The sequence below is a fragment of the Schistocerca nitens genome, chromosome 1, assembly GCF_023898315.1.
Source record: "Schistocerca nitens isolate TAMUIC-IGC-003100 chromosome 1, iqSchNite1.1, whole genome shotgun sequence".
In the NCBI taxonomy this organism is placed as follows: domain Eukaryota; kingdom Metazoa; phylum Arthropoda; class Insecta; order Orthoptera; family Acrididae; genus Schistocerca; species Schistocerca nitens.
In genome coordinates this window covers 48051121-48075647 of record NC_064614.1, presented here as the reverse complement: position 1 = coordinate 48075647, position 24527 = coordinate 48051121, and the positions used below count along the sequence as shown (strand labels likewise).

Genomic DNA, 24527 nt, shown 5'->3' with positions numbered 1-24527 from the left:
TCGTTGCTGTGTACGGGCCTCCGCAACACGCGCCTGGTTCCTGCACCCATTCTGACAGCAGTTCATCGGTGACGAAGGCTGGAATTTGCAAGCCATTGCCGTAACTGGACGTCCACTGATTGGCGATAGGTAGCCTTTTCAGAATAATCACGTTTTATGCTCCATCGCACACATGGCCGTTAGCGTGTACAGCGCGATACGTCTGAAAGCACAGACCCTGTAACAGTCGTCGGAAAGGTCCAGCGTTATGGTCTGGTGACATTTTTCGTCGCTTTCCGTGGGTGATCTCGTCATTCTGGAAGGCGGAAAGGATCAACACATATATGCATCTATCCTTCAGGACCACGTCCACCCCTACATACACTTTACTTTTACTCGATACAGTGGTATCTACCAGCAGGACAATGCAACGTGTCGCACAGCTCGAAGTGTAGTTTTGTGGTTCGAAGAGTACGAGGATGAGCTTACCGTACTCCCCTGTTCACCAGACTCTTCGCATTTAAACACAATCGAGAATCCGTGGGACCACCTCTGTCGGGCTATTCGAGCCATGGATTCTCAACCGAGATACCTAGTGCACCTGGCCACAGCAGGGGAGACTGTACGGTTCCACATCTCTGTCTACACTTCCAGAACCTCATTGACTCCCAACCTGTGCGTCTTACAGCGATCTGTGCTGCAACAGGTTGCTGTTCAGACTTTTGAGAAATGGACACATTAACGTAGCTGGACATTGTAACATGACATCCCAGTCTTCGTGCATCCTACCTTCAGGGATAGCTCTTCCAAATCTGGCACATCTCATTATGTGTAAATCAGTCGTCACCGACCGCTCGTGACTGCCGTTTGTTCCACCAGTCACCGTCTCACTATGTGTCGAGTTATACTAAACATTTGCTACCGGGATGGTAAATGCGGTGCCTGTAGGTACACCACACTATCACATCTGGCTAGCGTAACTGGTAATTTGGGCAACAGCGATTCCATTTCTGACGTAATAAGGCCAGCGATTTTACCCTAAGTCTTTGTGACATTATCTTTCAACAAGATTTCGCACGACCGCCATTTATCCATGCTGTCTTGAGTCACCTCCATACAGAGTAGCTTCAGCTATTGACAGAGCCATCACGTTCTCACCCACTGACACATTTTTATCATTGTCGGTCAAGAGACGGCACTGCGACTGATTAACTCTGCGGTGGAGTTGAAGCAGCGTGGAAACACATGCACGTATGTGTCATCTAAGTGCCATAAACATCTCTGCTTTGCCGGGTTAAGGCGGTGGTTGCTGGCATAAGTGGTAGCTCCGGGTACCAGATTTTGCACTCTGTATGCTCCCAATCACCTACACATTTAATCACGTAATCTGCAGTTTTAATGGCGAGCAATGTATACTGAGAATATCAGCTATTTCGTCGATTAACGTTGGGATGTATCCCATACTACCTTCTTTACAGTTCATTGTTAGTCAAACAACAGAATGCAATGGGTTATTTTTGTCTCAAGACGCAAACGAAGGAACAAAGATCTCATTGAAAACCGTGGCTGAGAGCTTTAGAGGAAACGCTAGCTCTTCAATACGCTCAGTAAAGTGAATAAAGAAGGATGGGGAAACATAGCTACAAGCGCTTCCCAAGGGTTCACTGTTTCCGTTAGACACAGAAGAAGGGTAAGAAAATTTTATTTTAATTAATATTCCTGTACAGCTAGTCAGGGATCTGACATGTATTATCCGTGTGATGCGTGTTCTTTGTTTCACACTGTTAGTACCGTAGTAAGAATCACTGCCGGCTTTGCTCAGTTTCTTTCCCCTTTCCTATTTTACGAGATATCGTCCGGCAACACGCAGTCGCTGTCGTTTTATTTCGGTCCATCTGTTGTTTGTGCGACTTACGTTTTTCAGTGCCACAATGAGAAATTATTGATTCTGAACATCTACATTTGTCAGATTATTGGTCATTATGCGGCAACCTGCTTATACGTTCGGCCGGCCGCAGTAGCCGAGTGGTTCTAGGCAGTACAGTCTGGAACCGCGCGACCGCTACGGTCGCAGGTTCGAATCCTGCCACGTGCATGGATGTGTGTGTGTGATGTCCTTAGGTTAGTTAGGTTTAAATAGTTCTAAGTTCTAGGGGACTGATGACCTCAGAAGTCAAGTCCCATGGTGCTCAGAGCCATTTGAACCAATTATACGTTCGTTTTCGGACTCACTAGCTGTAGGTTATAAGTTACGCAATAAATACAGAGAGGTTGTAGTTACAGTTTTGCTACTTAAGTCTCTGTAGACTGGAAATTACTATTGCATGCTGAAAAGCTTAGCCTCCGAATGTTTTATATGAAAACTGTTAAAGCTTTTCAAGTAAAACAAATGTTGTTAACATTCTACATCTTTATTCTTAACGCCTACACGTGCAGCACTCTCTCCTTCACCAAGACAATGTCAGACCTCACACGAGCGCTGCGACATGGGCAACAGTCCGACGCCTTGGGTTCCCCTGTCATCGATCATCCTCCAGTCCTGACTTGACACCATCCGATTTTCATCTGTTTCCAAAACTTAAAGGACACTATTGAGGACTTCACTTGAATAGTGAGGAAGCGGTGGAACTAGAGGTAAGATAGTGGCTCTGTCAACAAAGTCATTCTACGTTGATGCTACCAACAAACTCGTATCTTGTCGGTAGAAATTTATTCGTAGCCAGTGTGAATAAGTTGAGAAATTAATTCACAGATATGAAGAATACAGATGAACATTAATAAGGTTTATTTAAAAAGTTTTAATAGTTTACACATAAGAAACTTGAGGCATTACTTTTCACCACGCCCTCGTCTTTACGGAATGGGTACTGTAACACCCCAAATATGGAACCCCTAATGAAAGCCCTTTGGTAGTAAAGAAATAGCAAAAGTAGTTATCCTGACATTGGCGAGAGATGCTGACAACAAAATTAACACTATTTCAAGTTTGACTAACAGGAATACTATGTAGCTAATAATGTTTATTATAAAGAATGGAGTAAATGAAACATTATCAGATGATACGAAGCCTGAAACTTTAAATAAATCATTCAAAATATATTCTTTACAAAGGTCAAAGCCCAGACCATAAATACATCAGAGACAACATTTATCCAAGAAGAAAGTTGTAGCCGCATCGAGCTGTAAGTTCACTGCGACTACAATGTAAGACGCAATGGAGATGTCAATTCAGCCTCTCTTGTAGACGTCACAATAGTAGTAAGCCTATTGAACGCTACTAGATTGTTTCAAACCGATCTGAAGTTTTAGAAGTTTTCCAGTATCGACTTGACGTACTAGTCATAATTTCGAACTAAAGTAAAATATCATTTACGGTTTAGCCAGACAACGGAGCAGTGATATGAAAGAAAAGTAAATCGTGCGATACCTGATTAATTCTGGGACTTAGCCTTCGTGATGTGTGATTATCACGAACATCAAAGGACACAGCAATATACCAACCGCCGACATAAATTCTATTACTATCCTTGAGTAGGAAACAGCTACACAGGGTCACGAAGAACTTAAGAGTTACGCCGTGTTGTGGGACGCTGTAGTCAGTGTCAGAATCGCTGATGCAAATATATTCAATATCCTGAATGACAGATCGGTGTGTTTTCAGTGCAGGTTTGACTAATTACGAAGTTCAATTAACTCCAATATAACCTTAATACTTCGAGTCAGATACGTCATTTAATGGAAATTTACTGCGTAATTGTGAAATTAACTATTTCTCGAGGGAACGCAGAAGTTAAAGGTGATTTAGTGACTTTATTGACAGTGAACAGCAAGTTTACGCCGAAATACGACGCTTCCTGTACGTTGTCAGAAGAGTATTTTATCTCTGGATTTACGTCGTATTAGTTGTTGAATTAACACCGTAGCGACGCCTTGACGACGCTATATTAATTAATAAATCAACATCCTCGCAAAACTATGATGTGGCATCGGCTTGAGTGATGGACTTTATAATTCGAGATACCCTATTATCTGCGTTTGAACACTCATTCGCAAACCGGGCATAAGAACTACAGTTATCAAATTCACGTAAGCTTATCAGCCTGTCGCGAACACGCGAAGCATATTTGGTTAATGGTTTCACAACAATGGAGTTGTTGCCGTACGGAGTGGTGCAGTCGCGGAGGGTTCGAAGTAAAGAAGACCGACAGACTTCGACGACCAGCGCTTCAAATTTAAACAAGGGCTGCTCTTACACATCCGGCGTGCTGCTCCGTCGATACGCTGATGTCAGTCTAAGGGAGATACTGCCAGAAACTAATCAACCAAGCGAGGGGTTTGTTTTTAACAGTTACAGATCGGAGCCGTCGCGATCGACGGACGCTGTTCCATGTCAACCAGACTGGGACAACCATCACCATGGAGCCGACACAAATAGAGCGCCACAGTACCCAACTTTATAGGGTTGGTTCTCAGACTGTTCGCTGATGGTTTTACGTTGTCAGTGGCGTTGTTGCCCGCACTGGCAAGGCGAGGTGGTGTTGACACATAAGCCTGAGTGTGCGATATACTTGTAGCCAGTCAACATGGATCTAGACAAGGTCAGCACGACTTTACTCGTAAATGTTTTGTCAAAAGAGCAGTAATAGTGTTGTTGCTCATCGCGAGTACCGACGCATTAAAGAAATATGGAGAAATCCTCTTTCCAAATTGGTGTTGAAGAATATATTCGGAAGTTACAATTAACTTGCTGAGTCGGCAGTTGCTCCTGGGAAACGCTGACGGCCAATTGCGCTACAAAAGTTTGAAGAAGTTACTGTTGGCACAGCAGAGAATGCTGGACGCAGTGTGCGATCTGTGTGCACGGGCTGTGTGGCGACAGCTGAACACTATGGACCATCGTTCAAAAAGTACTGCGAACGGATGCGAAATCTTGTCTGTATAAACTTCCAGGCTAATGTGGATGCGGATGGTCGTCACATTCAGCAACGTTTGTAACCTGCAACATAAGCATGGTACGCAATTAACAAATATTACCCACTCATGTTGAAACTAAAATGTTTCAGAGCTAACATCTCGAAGATGTTCTGGCTCACATGCGATTCCTCTTCGTAGAAATGTCTTGGCTCGAATTCATATAGAGGTTGAACTGCATGTGTCGTATTACACACCCTAAATTAGGCACTTGTGACCCTTTGGTCAAATTGCCTGGCTGATGGCAATTTTGCGAAATTTTATGAAACATACAACGTTAATATAACATATAACAACAGTAATAATAATATCGGGAGCTAAATTAACGACCCGTAAATGATGTAGGCCACACAGTTGCGATTTGGTTAGAATAATGTTTATTCACAAAGCAAACTAACAGCGAAAGTGGTCGTATTTAGAACTTCTGTTACACTCGAGGGAATACCCATTTGACACACTTCGATCGTTCACAATCTCATCGATTGGCTCGAATTCATATAGAGGTTGAACTGCATGTGTCGTATTACACACCCTAAATTAGACACTTGTGACCCTTTGGTCAAATTGCCTGGCTGATGGCAATTTTGCGAAATTGTATGAAACATACAACGTTAACATAACATATAACAACAGCAATAATAATATCGGGAGCTAAATTAAAGACCCGTAAATAATGTAGGCCACACAGATGCGATTTGGTTAGAATAACGTTTATTCACAAAGCAAACTAATAGCGAAAGTGGTCGTATTTAGAACTTCTGTTACACTCGAGGGAATACCCATTTGACACACTTCGATCATTCACAATCCCATCGACAATGACAAGTCCAATACTCCATCTCGTTAACTAAGCGAAAAGCTAGAGTTCACACTAGGCGCACAGCTGCTCATCGCTCAGAGACTAAGTCCCGCGATACCACACAACGCGCAATTTTCTATGTCGTTTCACTTCCTAGCTACCTAAAGACCGACCGTTCGCTTTCGCGTCTCCACCAATACTGTCCCTCTGCTCGTCCCCGGCCGAGTTTCCCGCGCGCCGAACATCCTCGCTCAACTGACTAGAGCAGTTCCCTTATCTAAAGTCGTCCGATTGGCTACAGCTTATTCTACATTATTTTACATTTAAACATATTTAAATCATGAAAGCTTGACCACTTTCACATTTTAAATAAAGTAACAATAATATCCATCACATAATAAACGTTAAATTCTTTTACATAAAACCAGTGCAGTTTCCTTCTTAACTCTGAATGTCATGGCCAGTAGCCCTGCACCATTGTGCTTTCTGATAAATAATTGTAGAATAAAAGTAACTATTACGCACTAAACTTTTCAACAAATGTTCTGTTACCTAATGATTCAATAAGTTGTCATGCTGCCATCGTAAATTGTGTTTTGTGTGGAGGAAATGATGATCTGATACTTAACTGAAAATGCTGATAACTTGAATTTACTATATCTGTTAGACAAATAAAGTTACAAAAAATGGTTCAAATGGCTCTGAGAACTATGTGACTTAACATCTGAGGTCATCAGTTCCCTAGAACTTAGAACTACTTAAACCTAACTAACCTAAGGACATCACACACATCCATGCCCGAAGCAGGATTCGAACCTGCGACCGTAGCGGTCGCGCGGTTCCAGACTGTAGCGCCTAGAACTGCTCGGCCACACCGGCCTGCGAATAAAGTTACAGAGTTGATATTTACAACATTTATCATTTCAATGATGCGCTTCTGTATGAAATGTCGTTCGTTAAGATCGACCAAAGCATTCAGATTTTAGCATTCAGGTCTTTGTTACAAAACTTGTTAATTTCACTTTAGCAGTAAATTGTAAACTATCATAGATACGATCAATATTCAAGTTTTATTGGGATCACCATGAAAATTTTAAGAAGGAGACTAAATTAAAATTACTATGGCTTCATTCCCTTAATTACTACAGAATTTAATAATATTTATAAATGTTTCCCTTTGTGGCCGATCTTAGGTCCGCCATATTTAAACTGCTATGTCTCCCTGGCCACAAACAGCTTCTACTGTGTTTCCCTATGACATGGATTCTCGTCTATCTCACTCGCACATTACAGCACTTAGGCCTCATTCAGCACGATAGATGCCTCTGAATTTGCCCACCTCGTGGCGAATCTGCAACAGGGTTCATTTCACAATTCCTGAAGGCTGTCTCTTTCGGCCATATGCTTAAATCAGAGCGAAATGTTCGTTAACTCACATGTTGCTCTTTTAACTGTTTCTTTGTTATTTCTCTTCCTCTTGTTCTTATAAATGTTTCCGCGCCGTTTCATTGTCCCACGATCACTTATTCTTCCCGGACGCCCTCTCAAGCAGCGCAGGTTTAGTTGTAGACACCCTGAACGTCTGTGTACAGGTTTCAACTGTCAACTGCACCTCGCCTACCGCCCGATGGTCGCTCACAAAGGACCCTCAGCAGCAACATTATCCCCTCCTCTTCCGCATCGTCTGTGCAGGTAAGAGCCAATTGCTGTTGCGCACTCTACAACAACGTCGCTAGCAGTCGACGTTTACAAGAAATGTATATCGATGTTCACTAGCTGTTATGTCGGTTTATCTCCACACGAATGGATGTCAGCGACGGAGGCGTTGAACGCACAGAGTCTGCCGGCTATGCAGCACGACACAACACACCGCCCGAAGTCCAGACCAGATTTAATGCGAGCGGGCCCAATTTATAGCCACTCGGCACTCGGACGGTTAGCGCGGGCGCCATCTTTATTCCATTCCTGTCCCCGCCCACCCCTGCGGCACCTCCGGTCGTTTATCTCGCTACCCCTGATTATTTAACGGCCGCGTAATGAAACACGCCAGGAGGCCGGCGCAACTATTCCAAATAAAACGACAGCTAGAGCATTCCAAACGTTAATTGGTTCGATGTACAGCAGGACGAAAAAGGGCCTCAAACAGCATAGCAAGCAGTAATTTTTTTGGGCTAGCGCTGAAATGTTCGGCATTTTCCTATGCTCTCTCATTTCGTTGACAATGAGCTTGATAGTCATTTCTTTAACGACGTAAAACGGAGCAGAAACATAGTCTTCAATTTATAAGGCAAATTTGTCCGTTTAGCATCTTACTCGGGACAGACGTACACAGGATGTTCGGAAATTCCCGTTACAAACAGCTAGGACTTGTAGAGGTCACATGGTATTTTGAATTGTAGCCCATGTCCGGAAACGTACTATTTCCGCTCTACAACGATTTGAAGGCATGTTCACAATGCGACCACTTTTACAGGAAATTGATTACGTGTGACGCAGTACATCACTTTTTTTTTTTTTTTTAGTCATCGGTCTTCTGACTAGTTTGACGCGGCTCGCCACGAATTTCTCTCCTGTGCCATACTCTTCATACTTGCAATCTACGTCCTCAATTATCTGCTGGATGTATTCCAGTCGCCGCATGGGGTAGCCGCGCGGTCTTAGTCGCATTGTCACGATCCGTGCGGCTCCCCCCATCGGAGGTTCGAGTCCTCCCTCGGGCTCGGGTGTGTGTGTTGTCCTTAGTGTCAGATAGTTAAGTTAGATTAAGTAGTTTATAAGCCTAGGGACCGATGACCTCAGCAGTTTGGTCCCATATGAACGTATCATAAATTTCCAATTTGTATTCCAATCTCTTTCTTCCTCTACAGTTTTTGCCCTCTACGGCTTCCTCTAATACTATGGAATTTCTTTCCTGATGTCTTAACAGATGTCCTTTCATCATGTCCCTTCTCCTTGTCAGTGTTTTTCATATATTCTTTCCCTCTCCGATTTTGCGCAGAACCTCCTCATTCCTTATCAGTGCATCTACTTTCCAACATTCCTCTGTAGCACCACATCTCAAGTGCTTCGATCCTTGTCCATTACGGCTTTCCCACAGTCCATGTTCCACTACCATAGAATACTGTGCTCCAAACGTGTATTCCCAGAAATTTCTTCCTCAAATTAAGGCCTATGTTTGATACTAGTAGACTGCTTTTGGCCGGGAATGCCTTTTTGCAGTGCTAGTCTGCTTTTTATGTCCTCCTTGCTCCGTCCGTCATTGGTTATTATGTTGCCAAGGTATAAGAATTCCTGAACTTCATCTACTTCGGGACCATCAATCCTGATGTTAAGTTTCTCCTGTTTTCATTTCTGCTGCTTCTCATTAATTTCGCCTTTCTTAGATTTACTCTCAATCCATATTCTGTACTCATTAGACTGACCTCTCCATTGAGCAGATCACGTAATTCTTCTTCACTTTCACTCAGGATAGCAATGTCATCAGCCAAACGTATCATTGATACCCTTTCATCCTCAATTTTAATCCTACTCCTGAATCTTTCTTTAATTTCCATCATTGCTTCTTCGATGTACTGATTGAACAGTAGGAGTGAAAGACTACACCCCTGTCTTACACTCTTTTTAATCCGAGCATTTCGTTCTTGATCCTCCACTCTTATTATTCCCTCTTGGCTCTTGAACGTATTATATATTACCCATCTCTCCCTATGGTTTATCCCTATTTTTTTCAGAGTATCGAACACCTTCAACATTTTACATTGTCGAACGCTTTGTTGAAAGTTTCTAAGTGCTCTGATCCTAACATCGTGGATGAAAATACTCTGGTTAATTTACGCACCGTGTGTTACGGTATCTCAAGATACAAAAAAGTGGCTCTGAGTACAATGGGACTTAACATCTGAGGTCATCAGTCCCCTAGAACTTAGAACTATTTAAACCTAACTAGCCTAAGGACACCACACACATCCATGCCCGAGGCAGGATTCGAACCTGCGACCGTAGCGGTCGCGCGCTTCCGGACTGAAGCGTGTAGAACCGCTGTGCCACCCCGGCCGGCCTCAAGATATACACACAGTTTATAGCTGTAATACTTGTCTTATTGTGTTAAAAATTTGACATGAGATTATAGCTCTTAATGAGTGGATTATGACAACACAGTTTTTAAATACGATCCGTAATCATACAAAATACTGAAAATCAATTTTTTTTTGCGCTTGAAAGCCATTAGGTAGGCAACCTGGAACTGGAAAAGTGTACCATTAACCTTAAAGCTAGCCATTTAGTAATAAAGATTCCTTTGTTCGGTCGAAGTTCGTATCATATAAGGGTTGCAGTGTTTCGCATTATGACAAACACTCTCTGGATTTTAGTCTAGATCATGTTGTACAAAATGGACTAGGTCTCAATCAGCGTATCTCAGTATGGAAATCAGTCGACATATTCCTGCCACCGGCTGATTATAATGTCGATCGCCTTGTAACGTTGATATGACCACTAAACTGCGCCTCATCGCGGTATTGGCCGAAGACTCCGTCATATGTCTCTGTTCACCATTTACAAGCAAAATATGTACAAATTGAGCACGAACTCCATCGTCAAAATTTCGTACAATGTTCAGGGTAGATTTCTGGCACACGTCTATGGTGGCTCGTTAGAAAGTAATGATGTAATGACGACCTACACCATTTGTTCCCTACTTACCTTTGTTCAGACGAAAATTACTCACGACAGTAGAGAAGGCTGTAATATGGAGTTACATAAAGGTACGACGCAAAACACAGAAAAGGCCACAAGTACAGAGGAATCAACAAGCATAGCGTCGCGCTCTTTTGTTGCAGTCACTGAACCCGTACACGAGGTATATACCAGTGACCTCTTCACCAGGTAACCTATCCCTAAAACTGCGTATTACTTTTAACGTACAACTCACATCGCCTGAAAAACGGAATTGAACACTAGTTAATACAGTATTAAGTGCCATGAGGAAGATGCGCATTGCTGTGAGTGAATGCCGGGAAGAAATCCACTAGAATCAAACAAAGGCCTTAATTTTAGGAAGAAATTTCTGGGAGAGTTCTTTTGGAGCACGCCACTATATTATAGTGAGACATGGATTGTGAGAAAACCGCTAAAGAAGAGAATGAGATCGCTTGAGGTGTGTCGCTACAGAAGTATGTTGAAAATTAGTATACTGAGGAGGTTGTCCTCAGAATCGCACAGGCCATGAACGACCAAAGGTACCGATTGGCCGCCGTGTCATCCACAGCCCACAGGCGTCACTCTATGTGGATATGGAGGGGCATGTGGTCAGCACACCGCTCTCACGACCGCATGTCAGTTTCCTAGACCGGAGCTGCTACTTCTCAATCAAGTAGCTCCTCAGTTTGCCTCACAAGGGCTGAGTGAGGCCCACTTGTCAACAACGCTCGGCAGACCGGATGGTCACCCATTCAAGTGCTAGCCCAGGCCGACAGCGCTTAACTTCGGTGATCTGACGGGAACCGGTGTTATCACTGCGGGAAGGCCGTTGGCTAAGGCATATATGGAGAATATTAATTAGAGACAGGACGAAAGGACATGTGTTGTTGATAAGACATGTGCAAAGACATCTGGGAAGGTACTACAGAGATCTAGTGAGAGTAGAAGTGTTGAGGAATAAAGAGATCGATATACATAAAAAACATTATAACATTGTAACCTGTAATATTGTGTAATTTAGTTATTTATTCAATAATGGCTCTGAGCACTATGGGACTTAACTTCTGAGGTCATCAGTTCCCTAGAACTTAGAACTACTTAAACCTAACTAACCTAAGGATATCACACACATCCATGCCCGCGGCAGGATTCGAACCTGCGACCGTAGCGGTTACGCAGTTCCAGACTGTAGCGCCTCGAACCGCTCGGCCATCCCGGCCGGCAGTTATTTATTGTGCTTAACATTGTCCATTGTATAAAGTGCTATTTCAACATTAAGAACCAAGTCTGATGCACAGCACTCGTAGCAAGTGATTGTGGCTTAACCTATAATGTTTGGTTATCTAAGAACCAGTGTCCCGTCCAGACACTACTCAGCTGTTCCCTGAAGATGACCTGATAAGCTGCAAAATACTTCAAAATCAGCAGAACAAAAACAGTGAATTGGTTATTCAATCTTAAAATATGGAATTATTCCACCAAGAAGTAACGGAGGAATCCACAAATAAAATTGTTGAGGACGTAGGTTGCAAGTGCTACTCTGAGATGAAGAGGTTGGCACAGGAGAGGAATTAGTGGCGGGCCGCATCAAGCCAGTCGGAGGACTAATAATAGGAAAAAAATCAATATGAAACGGCCGAAATATTGTACCCTTTTTCAGCATGACTCTTTAATCAAAACAGGGCAACAGAATGGGAATTGATGACAGGCGAAAAAATACTACAGAAATGTCTTTCACGCAGAAAAAACTATCTGTGCCTTATTGATTAGCTACTGGCACCAATAAGCAGTCCTTTAGATGAAGTTAATATATACGCGGAAGAGCCAAACAAACTGGTACAGCTGCCTTATACGTGTAGGGCTCCCGAAAGCACACAGAAGTGCAGCAAAACGACGTGGCATGGACTCGATTAATGTCTGAAATAGTAATGGAGGGAATTCCCACCATAAATCCTGCAGGGCTGTCCATAAAACCGTAAGAGTATGAGGGAGTGGAGATCTCTTCTGAGCAGCACGTTGCAAGACGTCCCAGACATGCTCAATAATGATCACGTCTGCGGAGTTTGGTGGCCAGTGGAAGTGTTTAAACTCAGAAGAGTGTTCCTGGAGCCACTCTGGAGAAATTCTGGACGTGTGGCGTATCGCATTGTCCTCCTGGAATTTCTCAAGTCCGTCGGAATGCACAATGGACATCAATAGATAAAGGTGATCAGACAGGATGCTTATGTACGTGTCACCTGTCTAGAAGTATCAGGGGTCCCATATCACTACAACTGCATACGCCCCGCGGCATTACAGAGCCTCCAGCAGCTTGACAACTGCTGATGTGCAGGGTCCATGGATTCATGAGGGTGTCTCCATACCTGTACACGTCCATCCGCTCTATATACAGGGTGTTACAAAAAGATACGGCCAAACTTTCAGGAAGCATTCCTCACACACAAATTAAGAAAAGATGTTATGTGGACATGTGTCCGGAAACGCTTAATTACCATGTTAGAGCTCATTTTAGTTTCGTCAGTATGTACTGTACTTCCTCGATTCACCGCCAGTTGGCCTAATTGAAGGAAGGTAATGTTGACTTCGGTGCTTGTGATGACACGCGACTCATTGATCTACAGTACTAGCATCAAGCACATCAGTACGTAGCATCAACAGGTTAGTGTTCATCACGAATGTGGTTTTGCAGTCAGTGCAATGTTTACAAATGCGGAGTTGGCAGATGCCCATTTGATGTATGGATTAGCACGGGGCAATAGCCGTGGCGCGGTACGTTTGTATCGAGACAGATTTCCAGAACGAAGGTGTCCCGAGAGGAAGACGGTTAGGTTAGGTTAGTGTTGTTTAACGTCCCATCGACAACGAGGTCATTAGAGACGGAGCGCTAGCTCGGGTTAGGGAAGGATGGGGAAGGAAATCGGCCGTGCCCTTTGAAAGGAACCATCCCGGCATTTGCCTGAAACGATTTAGGGAAATCACGGAAAAACTAAATCAGGATGGCTGGAGACGGGATTGAACCGTCGTCCTCCCGAATGCGACAGGAAGACGTTCGAAGCAATTGATCGGCGTCTTAGGGAGCACGGAACATTCCAGCCTATGACTCGCGACTGGGGAAGACCTAGAACGACGAGGACACCTGCAATGGACGAGGCAATTCTTCGTGCAGTTGACGATAACCCTAATGTCAGCGTCAGAGAAATTGCTGCTGTACAAGGTAACGTTGACCACGTCACTGTATGGAGAGTGCTACGGGAGAACCAGTTGTTTTCGTACCATTTACAACGTGTGCAGGCACTATCAGCAGCTGATTGGCCTTGTAAGGTGTCAGGCAAATCCATCACCTTCCATGAAAACCCTGACATGATAAGCAAATCCGGCAGTATGTCACATAGCTCCGAATATATCCTGACATTAAATTAACCAAAGTAATACGATCAACGAGTGAGCAAATGGAATATCACAGACTAACACAAGAACGCCTAAATGCATGTCATACCTTCCCACCGTGAAACAGACGCAGTTCCGAGGGAAGAAACGAGAACAGAAGCCGAGAGCAGAACTGTGTTAAGCTAGAAGGCCCTACGATAAGGGACGGACACCCACGTCGCCAGCTAACCACCAGGACCACCCCGCAGCCCATGTCGAAAGATAGAGACCTCCAGAAGAACAGTATAGATCTTACGATAGCACTAAAAGGGCCACACCAGATGCAAGTTTTAGCGCGAGACTTTTTCGCATCTCTGTTACGTTGCAAACGTTAAAAACATTGCCCCACCTCGAAAAGTATAACGTTTCTCATTGGATAGACAGAATTTTTGTATGCAGAACTTAAGGTTAACATTGAGACCCTGATTGGTCAGATGAAAACACAGCCAGATAGTTTTTTTTAACCAACTTCTGTAAATTGTAGTAAGGAGATGTTAGGCAAAAGTAGCTTCCGAGACGGCGAGGTGCGTGGAGCTGTGCCGCCCGCCGCCTTCTGACGAACACCGACAAGGTAATGAACGCAAGCGATGCCACATTTTTGAGCGCATAAGGCTTCACTCAGAACTGCAAAAGTCTCATCTGTTACATCCCCTTTTTACGTAATACTAGTGTCGATCGTCAATTGAAGCTCATGGTATTCACATTTGCTACGTAAGTTAAAATCTGAAACGCAATGATTTTTCTGTTATATAGTTATTGAGAAGCCACATCAGCCACTGTAATTTACGACAAGTTAGATAAGTAATTAAAGATAATTGATGGTCACTGTAGACCATTTTGATAGTTTTCTCTTTTGTGAAACTTAATTTGAACCTAGATTATAGATGTGATATGATATAGGTCATCCTTCGATCCATTGTAGAACATGGAAACCCACTCAGGGAATATTCGTTCACATTTTTGTTGAAAGCAGTTGGTTTTTATCATCCTGTATTAAAATATTTTCTTTTATCAATAGTGCAATTTATAAACAATGTTTAGTGAGTAGAATAAAATTTCCAATGGTAAACTTAACTGCTTTTTCGACGTTATTTTACCAGCTAACTAAAAATAGTAAAGCCTTGAACCCCTTCCACTAAATTTAGTTAGTATTAAGATTCTTTTATAGGGAGTGCAGTGGAGCTGACGCTGAAACAGACACCACGCAGAATGTTAGAGAATGGCGACCCTGCCAGGATGGTAAAGTACCATGATTGAAGGTCGACCACATGCCTAACTAGGTCATAAAAATATCTTGTTGAAAAATTATTGTAACAAAAATGTTTTTCATTAAGTTATAAATAGTCGAAAACAGTAGCTGCAGCGATAGATAGTAAGAATGTATTCAATAGAATGTGAGGCATTCTAGCAGAGACAATAGCATAATTAAGTTATGAGTTTCAATATTGTTAGAATTAAGTTTTCTCTCCAATGCAGGCGCACAGGTGGCGGATACATCGTTGACAAGTTGGTTCTGACCCAAGAAGTAAGTGAATGGAATGTCAGTCTTGGGTACAATAAGTGTCAAGTCGTGTGAACAAAATTTTATGAAACGCGTGAGATCGTATGAGAGCATGTTGACGCGAAGTAGGGCGCGTGAATTGCTTTTAAAACAGAAAATAAGGGATTCAGAAAGATTAGCAATGGCAGATCAAGACCCCGACCGAATTGAGGTAGAGACCCAGCATGAAGATGGACAGAGAATAGAGGACAGTACAACAGACGGTGCAGTATCGCGAGAAATAGGACAGATAACGCACCATAACGAGGATAATGTACGTCAAGGTATAGAAAACGTAAGTCAGCATACGACAGAGGAGCAGGAAAGTAGAGAGACAGTCGATGAGGATTCTAAATTGCGTCTTGAATACGTAGAACCCATAGTACAAGTGATCAGAGCTCCCTCACCACAGAGTACAAGGAATGCGAGCAGAAACGTGTCACCCCACAGTTCAATGCAATCGGTTGCGAACAACACTTGGGCGAAAACACAGAGCGTAGGACGTCGGAAGAAACCGCAATAGGACCCACCAATCTGGCAGAATTATTACAACAAATAACGGAAACCATGACAAGGGAAATAAAGAAATATCGATCCAAATTCAAATTCAGAATGCAGAAACCACGAGACAAATGCGTGAGATTAAAGAACAAAACAAAAATATTCCGTTACACCTAAGCCATATTGAAGACGAGGCAAAAGAATCTCGAGAAGCGATAGGAAACTTAGTAACAGGTCACAATCAATTGAGAACAGACATTGACAAGGTACAAGAGGACGTACAAACACTGCGTAATGACACTCAGGGCGAGATCAAAACATTACGTAACAACACTCAGGGAGAAGTCAAGAAACTAGAGAAACAGATAAACGTAATTACTAGACAAGCAGCAGGTACAGCGTGTGACATTGTTGAAAACAGTGCGTTACGCAAACGTATCACAAAAGCAGCGCTGAAAAGATATGATAACCGCATAGTCAAAATAGAAGCGCAAACGAAGCAACAATTTCAGAAATTGCTAACAGAGTTGTTGCAAACTATTGAAGAGCGTAGTGAACAGGATCGAACAAGCACTGAGTCTGCAACCACATCCGTATCTGCAACAGCACCGGAAAAACAAGCAATTAACGAAGATATTACGCATTTGTGATTCCAATCACAGGCGGAAAGTAACAAACGTGAAATCAGACAGCCTGCACAGCAACAAACACGATTCGAAATTCTTGATGAAAAAACGGCACCACAAACACATGCGGAACCACAAATGTATGTTTCAAGACAGTTTTGATCGTGCAATGAAGCAGCAAGGTTAGCCAGACAAGATACCGAACCAATACCTGACAATGGAAAGCGAGGTCGCGAAGAGTACAGTGCAATGCATTCAGTTACACGTTCACAACAGATGGAAGAAAATTATTGCGTACCACTCCAACGATACTACGCAAGGGTACGCGAAAGTTACAGTGGACAAAATCCAATGGATCTACCACAACTGGAAAGAACGACGGGAGAAATGATCAGAAACAAAAGTGGGGAAGAATCGCGAATTTCATATGGAACTATGACGAAGTACGACAACGATCATTTCCTCACAGTCAGAAAATTTCAACACTTTCGAGAAGGAAACTCATTACATCCACGAACTTTTATTGATCAATTCCGAGTAGGGTTACCAGAACACTGGACGCCAGCACACAAGTTAGACTTTATATGTGCACACATGTCAGGAACAGTCGCAGAAACCATGCAGAATGTTGCAGCGGCATGCCGATCGTACGAAGATTTCAGAGAGAAAATTTCTCTCACGATATTGGTCCAGTGAAGCACAGAACAGAGTGAAGTACGAATTATTACAGAACCCATATTTTGAAAATTCAGGAGAGAAGAGTCCCGTGAAATTTTTCGAATTAATGGCAAAGAAAAATCAATGCTGAGATGTACCATACAGTGACAGAGAGTTGATTAAATTATGCGCGATGAAGTTACCATTGAAATACCAGCAATCATTAGTAGGTCGCGGAGGCAATGACGTCGAAGCATTTAAAGGTATTCTAAGGGAACTAGAGTTCGTATTTTCGGAAGTTGACGCAAGAAAAAGACGAAGCGCACGTGAAAACGAAAGCAAAAAGCAGTGGAATCCACAAGACACAGTACGAAGAAACAATAGTTACGAACCACGTGATAACTTCGCACCAAGAAACGACAATAAATTTCAACAAAGAACCGGTTATGGATTTAGAAAAGAATATGGCAATAACTATAATTCACCCGTGAACGACAAAAACTATTACAGAGGGAATAACAACAACTGGAACGGGTATTGGAGTGCCAATAGACCGACAAATTATCAACAAAGAAACCAATATCAACAAGCGGAGCAAGAAAAGAGAATACAGACGGAAGAGGTGAAGGTAAGACCACCAAACCCCGAAAAACTTTCCAATTGACAGCTAAGCGCCCATGCCAAAGGGAATGACGCACCGACCCAGGACAATTGCAGCAGCTTGAACAGAGAAGTAAACACCTTATCACGAGAAGAGAAGAAGGAAGAAACAAATCCGCAGGGACCAGGTGAAAACGAAGACAGGAAAATAACAATATCGTGTTGGGACGAAATTAATTGGGAGAATACTGACGAGGAAGATGAATTACCAGAGGCATGCACAACGAATGTAGGAGGAAAGGACGAAGTAATGAGTATTGCAAGGCTATTTGAAATGGAAACCAGGGAAAGCGAATTCAATGAGGATAATGCGCAGTCGACAGAAGTTGAAAATAAGTTACTAGTGGGCACACAACCCAACGTATATAATGAAGGAAGTTATTAAGCGATAATTAGAGCATTTAGATGCGATTATGTGGAAGTAGCGACGAAGAAGGAGAAGATAGACGAGGATGAGGAAAAAGTAGAGGATGTAGAAGAAAGCGTAAATGAAGGAAGAAATAGAGAAGAGGAAATAAAAGAGAGAGAAGTAGCAGTCGAAGTTTATCCTACAGAAAGTTCGAATTCACAAGGGAAAGTCCTGAAATGACTCATGTATGATTCAGTGGAGGATTCGTTGATGCAAGAAAAAGAAGAACAGAACCAATCTTTTCTAATTCAACCAATTGTGAAGGCCATGGTAAAGCATATCCCAGTCAATATTGTAATTGATAGCGGAAGTGAACTGACCGCGATCTCAGAAAATTTATTCATGCAGTGTAATGCCAATGAGGAATTGCCAGTTCTGAAAACACGTAAGATTAAAGTAAGAGGTCCTATTAGAAACAATGCTGCGGAAGTTACGAGACAAACAAGGTTAACTCTTTCGTGTCAAGGTCAAAAGATCGAAGCCAACTTCGTGATTATACCTAAACTAACTGTAGATTTGATTATAGGTGCAGATTTTTTAAATGAGAGACGAGCGATAATAGATATGTGGGAAGGTAGCGTAACATTCGGGAATGTCACACTTCTCTTTGAGCAAAAGCTAAAATTAGAAGAAATACCAGTTATAAAAAAAACAATTAAGAATGACGCGAGATAAAGAGGATGAAGAATTAGAATGGTATGCACAAAAGGGGGAATCGCCTCAACTCATGTTAGAAGTCCATAAAGAAATCGACGAAAAATTGCAAGAAGTTCAAGGTATTTCGGAAAACAGTAAAAGAGAATTATAGGCTATTTTAGGAGATAGAGCAGAGGTATTTTTACCTAAGACTGGCTGTATTAAACACTTTCAGTACAAGTTTGAAGTAAAACAGCACAAACCATTTAGAGTGCCACCCTATACAATCCCATTAAGCTATAGGAATAAAGTATTCCAGGAGATATCTAAAATGTTAGATGATGATATTATTGAACCAGCTCCCTCCACATATAACAGTCCGCTCCATATTGTACGAAAACGAGATGGGAGCATCAGGTTAGTACTTGATTCCAGACAGTTCAACACAATCATAATCACTGAGACCGATGGCCCAGAAAAATTAGAGGAATTGATACAAAACTTCCACGGTGCTAAGATATTTTCATCATTTGATTTACGGAGTAGTTTCTGACAAATAGAATTGGCCCCAGAATGTAGAAAATTTACAGCATTTATCGTATTCGGTTGATGTTACCAATTTAAACGATTGCCATTTGGTTTAAACATATCATCAGCAGCGTTTATTAAGGGATTTAATACTATACTCAGTCCTGAAATTTTACAAAAAATTACTTGTTATGTTGATGATGTGATTATAGCAGAACCCTCTTGGGAACATCACAACGGCACATTAAATCAGTTTTTACAGTTCATGAAAGAGCATGGAGTCAAAGTAAATATAACAAAATCCAAATTTGGAAGGCGAGAGGTCAAATTTCTAGGACACATAATTTCAGAGATAGGGGTAATGTCCGACCCAGAAAAACTAACGGCAATCAAAGAATTCTGTACTACATATAATAAGAAAACTCTCAGAGGATTTCTAGGTCTCACCGGATTCTATAAAAAATTTATTTGGATCGACTCTCTCGCAACACCACGCCTATGTGCACTGACTGGAAAAAACACGCCATGGGTATGGGATCAACAAGCCAATGAAGAATTTTTAAAAGTGAAAAACGCACTAACAACAGCACCGATTTTAGCACATCCTGATCTAACACAAAATTTTTGTATGGCCACTGATAGCACGAAAACAGGTTTAGGAGCTGTTTTATTCCAAGAATACGAACAGGCAGGGCTAAGATCATATAGAACAATTGCATTACCGGTCGTGTACTCACAAAAAGCGAGAAAAACTATTCAGTCACGCACCTGGAAGCATTGGCCATTGTATGGGGCTTCCAACGTTTTCGATACTTCCTATTCGGAAGAAAAACAAAAGTATACACTGACCACAAAGCATTAGAATTTCTATTATCCGCCAAACTAACTCATGGGAGGTTAGCCAGATGGATGTTAATACTACAAGAATTTGACTTCACTATTACACAAATACCAGGACCAGCGAACGTATCAGCAGATGCTTTATCACGATGTCCACAGGGTGCATCCAATAACATAGGTTTGGAAGCAGCAGAAGACCAGTTTACAATGTACTATATGAAACAAGTACCGTTCGAAAACTACATTACGACAGCATTGAAAAACATAGGCAAAGAACAGGACAAGGATCCCGAAATACTAGGAATCTAACACAAGTGGACAAGTAAGGATTTTCCAGACATTCGACAGCACTATCTCGTAAAAAACAATGTTTTATTTTTTAGACGAAATGTTGCAACGAATGAATGGTTAATTTATATCCCAGATGAACTAATTAATAAGTACATATGGTATACACATTTAAGTAATGGCCACTTTGGACCAAAGAAATGCTTTTTAAAAATAAAACAAACAAGCCATTTTCCTAATATGGAAAGACGAATTAGAAGAGTATTAGTCAAATGCAAAAAATGTATGAGGGCTAAACGCGTCACTTTCCAAACCAAACCACCTATGTTTCCAATAATCCCTAAAAAATTAAAACAAATAGCTGCAACAGATTTGATGGGGCCCCTCCCACGCACAAAAAATGGATATATTTTCTTATTTGTCGTTTTGGAACTTACTTCTAAATATGTAACCTTGACACCATTAAAACAGGCAACAGGTCTTACTATAAGTAAAGCTTTTAGACAAGATTTTCTCAGACAAGTAGGTCGAGTGGAACGAATAATTTCGGATAATGGCCCACAATACAAATCAGTGCAATGGCAGAACACCTTAAAACAACACAAAATAAAACTCATCTACATACCTAAGTACAAACCTAGCATAAATCCAGCAGAACGATCTATGAAGGACATAGGCACTTTATGCCGATTATATGCAGGCAAAAGACACAACACTTGGGATATATACCTTAAAGATTTTCAAGAAGTAATAAATGAAATGCCACATACAACTGTACTACTACCTCCAGTTACTGTACTTAAAAATATTGAACCCCCAAACATAACCAGAGAAAATGTTAGATTTCCTATTGTACCACGTAGACAGCACAAACAAGTCATAGCAGGAGCACTCTCCAACAACAGAAAGGCAGCCATTAAAAGAAAAGAAAGAGGAGATAGAACAGCAATTAAAAGAACATTCTCAGTAGGCCAGAAAGTATTTTTAAAAACACACCATCTCTCCAGCAAACAGAAACACAAAATACGTAAGTTTTACGCTACATACAAAGGACCTGTCATAATTAGCCAATTTGCTCATGATAATGCTGTGGAACTAATGAACCCAAAAACAGGCAAAACCTTAGGACTTCACCATGTGAGCCATATCAAAAAGTTTGAAGATTAATTTTATTACTGGTAAATAATTTGCACAATATTTCAAGTTTATGTTGCAGATAAGATCGTCAGGAGAAAGAAGAATGAAGAGAGAGGAAGGTGGAAATAAGAAACTAGTTTCATTAAAAACAAAAACAAAAATAACACCAATAGTAGCATAGATTAAGGTGAAGGGATAAAGCATAGATAGTCTAACAGCATGAAATACTAAAATGCTATACACCATGACACTGCACAAAACTAAAAAACGAATTTGAGGATTTTTGTAGAAGTTAAGACTCAAAATATCTTAGAGTTGTAACATGGAAAGGGCGCCGAAATTTGTAAAGCTTTTTAAAAAGGCGTAAAACAATGTAGGTACTAGACATATGTTAGATGAATATAAGTAAAATTTTTTGTAAGAATCATTGTAAAAACTCCAGCAAGGACCAGATGCAACGACCCACAAGTTGCAACGTGAGAAGTATCAAGAAAGAAAAGGACGTAATTAGCAAGACACGATCCCTACAAGGCAGAAGCGTCGAGAGAAGGGAAAGGACAGCGACCGGTGCAGAGACAGACAAGCAAATACCGAACTTTCACCGCTCGTAAGCTCCGGGACGCCCTCACTCAGTGGAGCGAGCAAAAAACGGCCCGACGAGAAGACCGCTTGGGCAAGCAACCACTGGCAAAAAAAATATGTGTAAAAGTCACACTACTGCTATTAAACAGCACGCTGTTGCACGAAACTGAAGAAAACTTCAACAAAGTAAAAATGGCATGCCCAAACAATTTATCAAACTGTTACTAAGAGGGGAACTTCAAAGCAACTAGTTATCAATAAATATTTCCATATCCTGCCCAGAGAAGAACCATGAATCAAGTAAGAAGCAGAGAAAAAGCAGGGAGAACAGAAGCAGAAGATTCGCAAGATTGAGACCAAGAAAGAAGATGGGTGAAGAATAGATGACATACCTTCCCAAATCCCTATCCTATTGTAAACTAGTCGTCTGCGAAGTATTACAACGAAAAACGACCGCTTTCTGCGACACATAACGATGACTTTCATGCATACAAAGCCAGTAAACCACGAGATTCTGCACTCACAGCTCCATTCCATTATGGGACCTCCACAACAGCAACACACACTTGCAAAGCCAACAAGGAACGACGAACGAAGCTGTTTATCAAATACTTGCACACATCCATCTCGCTCAAGTCCATCACCTTCGTGCAAAAACATTCGCCAACCTCATGCTTAAACATTCATAGGGTTGTGTGAATGTGTGAATTCAAATCATGTGATGTAGGAATTGTGCAAAAGAAATGTGTGAAAAACTAAATAAGTTAAGCACACCAGACAGCTCATAAACTACAAAATAACAGTCATTGACTATGGACTTAAGTAAAAAATTGACTATCGATAAAAATAAGTCATTAGTTCTGAAATGGACGGTATATAAAGAACAAAAGTAAGCCATAATAAACGCTAAAACTATATTCCACTTACTTTCTCCTCATAAAAATAAAAGAATAACTATATTTTACATATTTTCTCCTTATAAAAACAAAGAATAAATAATTATCTTGTTGGATGTTTTTCCCTTTTTTTATATTTGTACCATTTGTTAGGATAATATCTCAATACTTGTGTATCTATATTTCTTTTTCAAAACAATTCTTGGAAATAATTCTTATTTGTTAGTGTAACAATGTTGAAATGAGTGTCTAGAAACAAAAACATTTTATTTGTACATGATATTTAGAAAATGTGTTAGGAATATATTTTACTTAATTACTACATTTATAAGAAAACAATATTTCTAAAAAAAATCAATGTGAAAGACTCCTCACTTACGATAACAAACTTCTTAAAAAAACAAACTTCACACTTCAATAAAGAAAGAAAGCAATTAAAAAATTATAATTATAATAGCATAAAAATATTCTTCTCTTGTCAATACAAACATATTTTTGAGAATAATATGGAAGAATATAAAAAAATTAGTAATACGAACTAGCATAGAACCAGGATAACGTGGCTGAACAGTAGGCAACAAAATTTAGATAAAGGAATAATTTTTGACTGACTTAGACAACGATTCAATAATTGCCTAACTTCAGTGCAAAAATTAAGTTCGAAGGATGGTGATACGTAAGGTGTCACGCAAATCCATCACCTTCCATGAAAACCCTGACATGATAAGCAAATCCGGCAGTATGTCACATAGCTCCGAATATATCCTGACATTAAATTAACCAAAGTAATACGATCAACGAGTGAGCAAATGGAATATCACAGACTAACACAAGAACGCCTAAATGCATGTCATACCTTCCCACCGTGAAACAGACGCAGTTCCGAGGGAAGAAACGAGAACAGAAGCCGAGAGCAGAACCGTGTTAAGCTAGAAGGCCCTACGATAAGGGACGGACACCCACGTCGCCAGCCAACCACCAGGACCACCCCGCAGCCCATGTTAAAAGATAGAGACCTCCAGAAGAACAGTATAGATCTTACGATAACACTAAAAGGGCCACACCACCTGCAAGTTTTAGCGCGAGACTTTTTCGCATCTCTGTTACGTTGCAAACGTTAAAAACATTGCCCCACCTCGAAAAGTATAACGTTTCTCATTGGATAGACAGAATTTTTGTATGCAGAACTTAAGGTTAACATTTAGACCCTGATTGGTCAGATGAAAACACAGCCAGATAGTTTTTTTTTTTAACCAACTTCTGTAATTGTAGTAACGAGAAGTTAGGCAAGAGTTGCTTCCGAGACGATGAGGTGCGTGGAGCTGTCCCGCCCGCCACACTCTGACGAACACTG

The 24527-nt window shown here is 41.3% G+C and overlaps 1 pseudogene; it reads right to left on the bottom strand.

Annotated features, from left to right (window-relative positions):
• Nucleotides 1-11163: 11163 nt before the first annotated feature.
• Nucleotides 11164-11281, bottom strand: LOC126212892 (5S ribosomal RNA; annotated as a pseudogene).
• Nucleotides 11282-24527: the final 13246 nt, after the last annotated feature.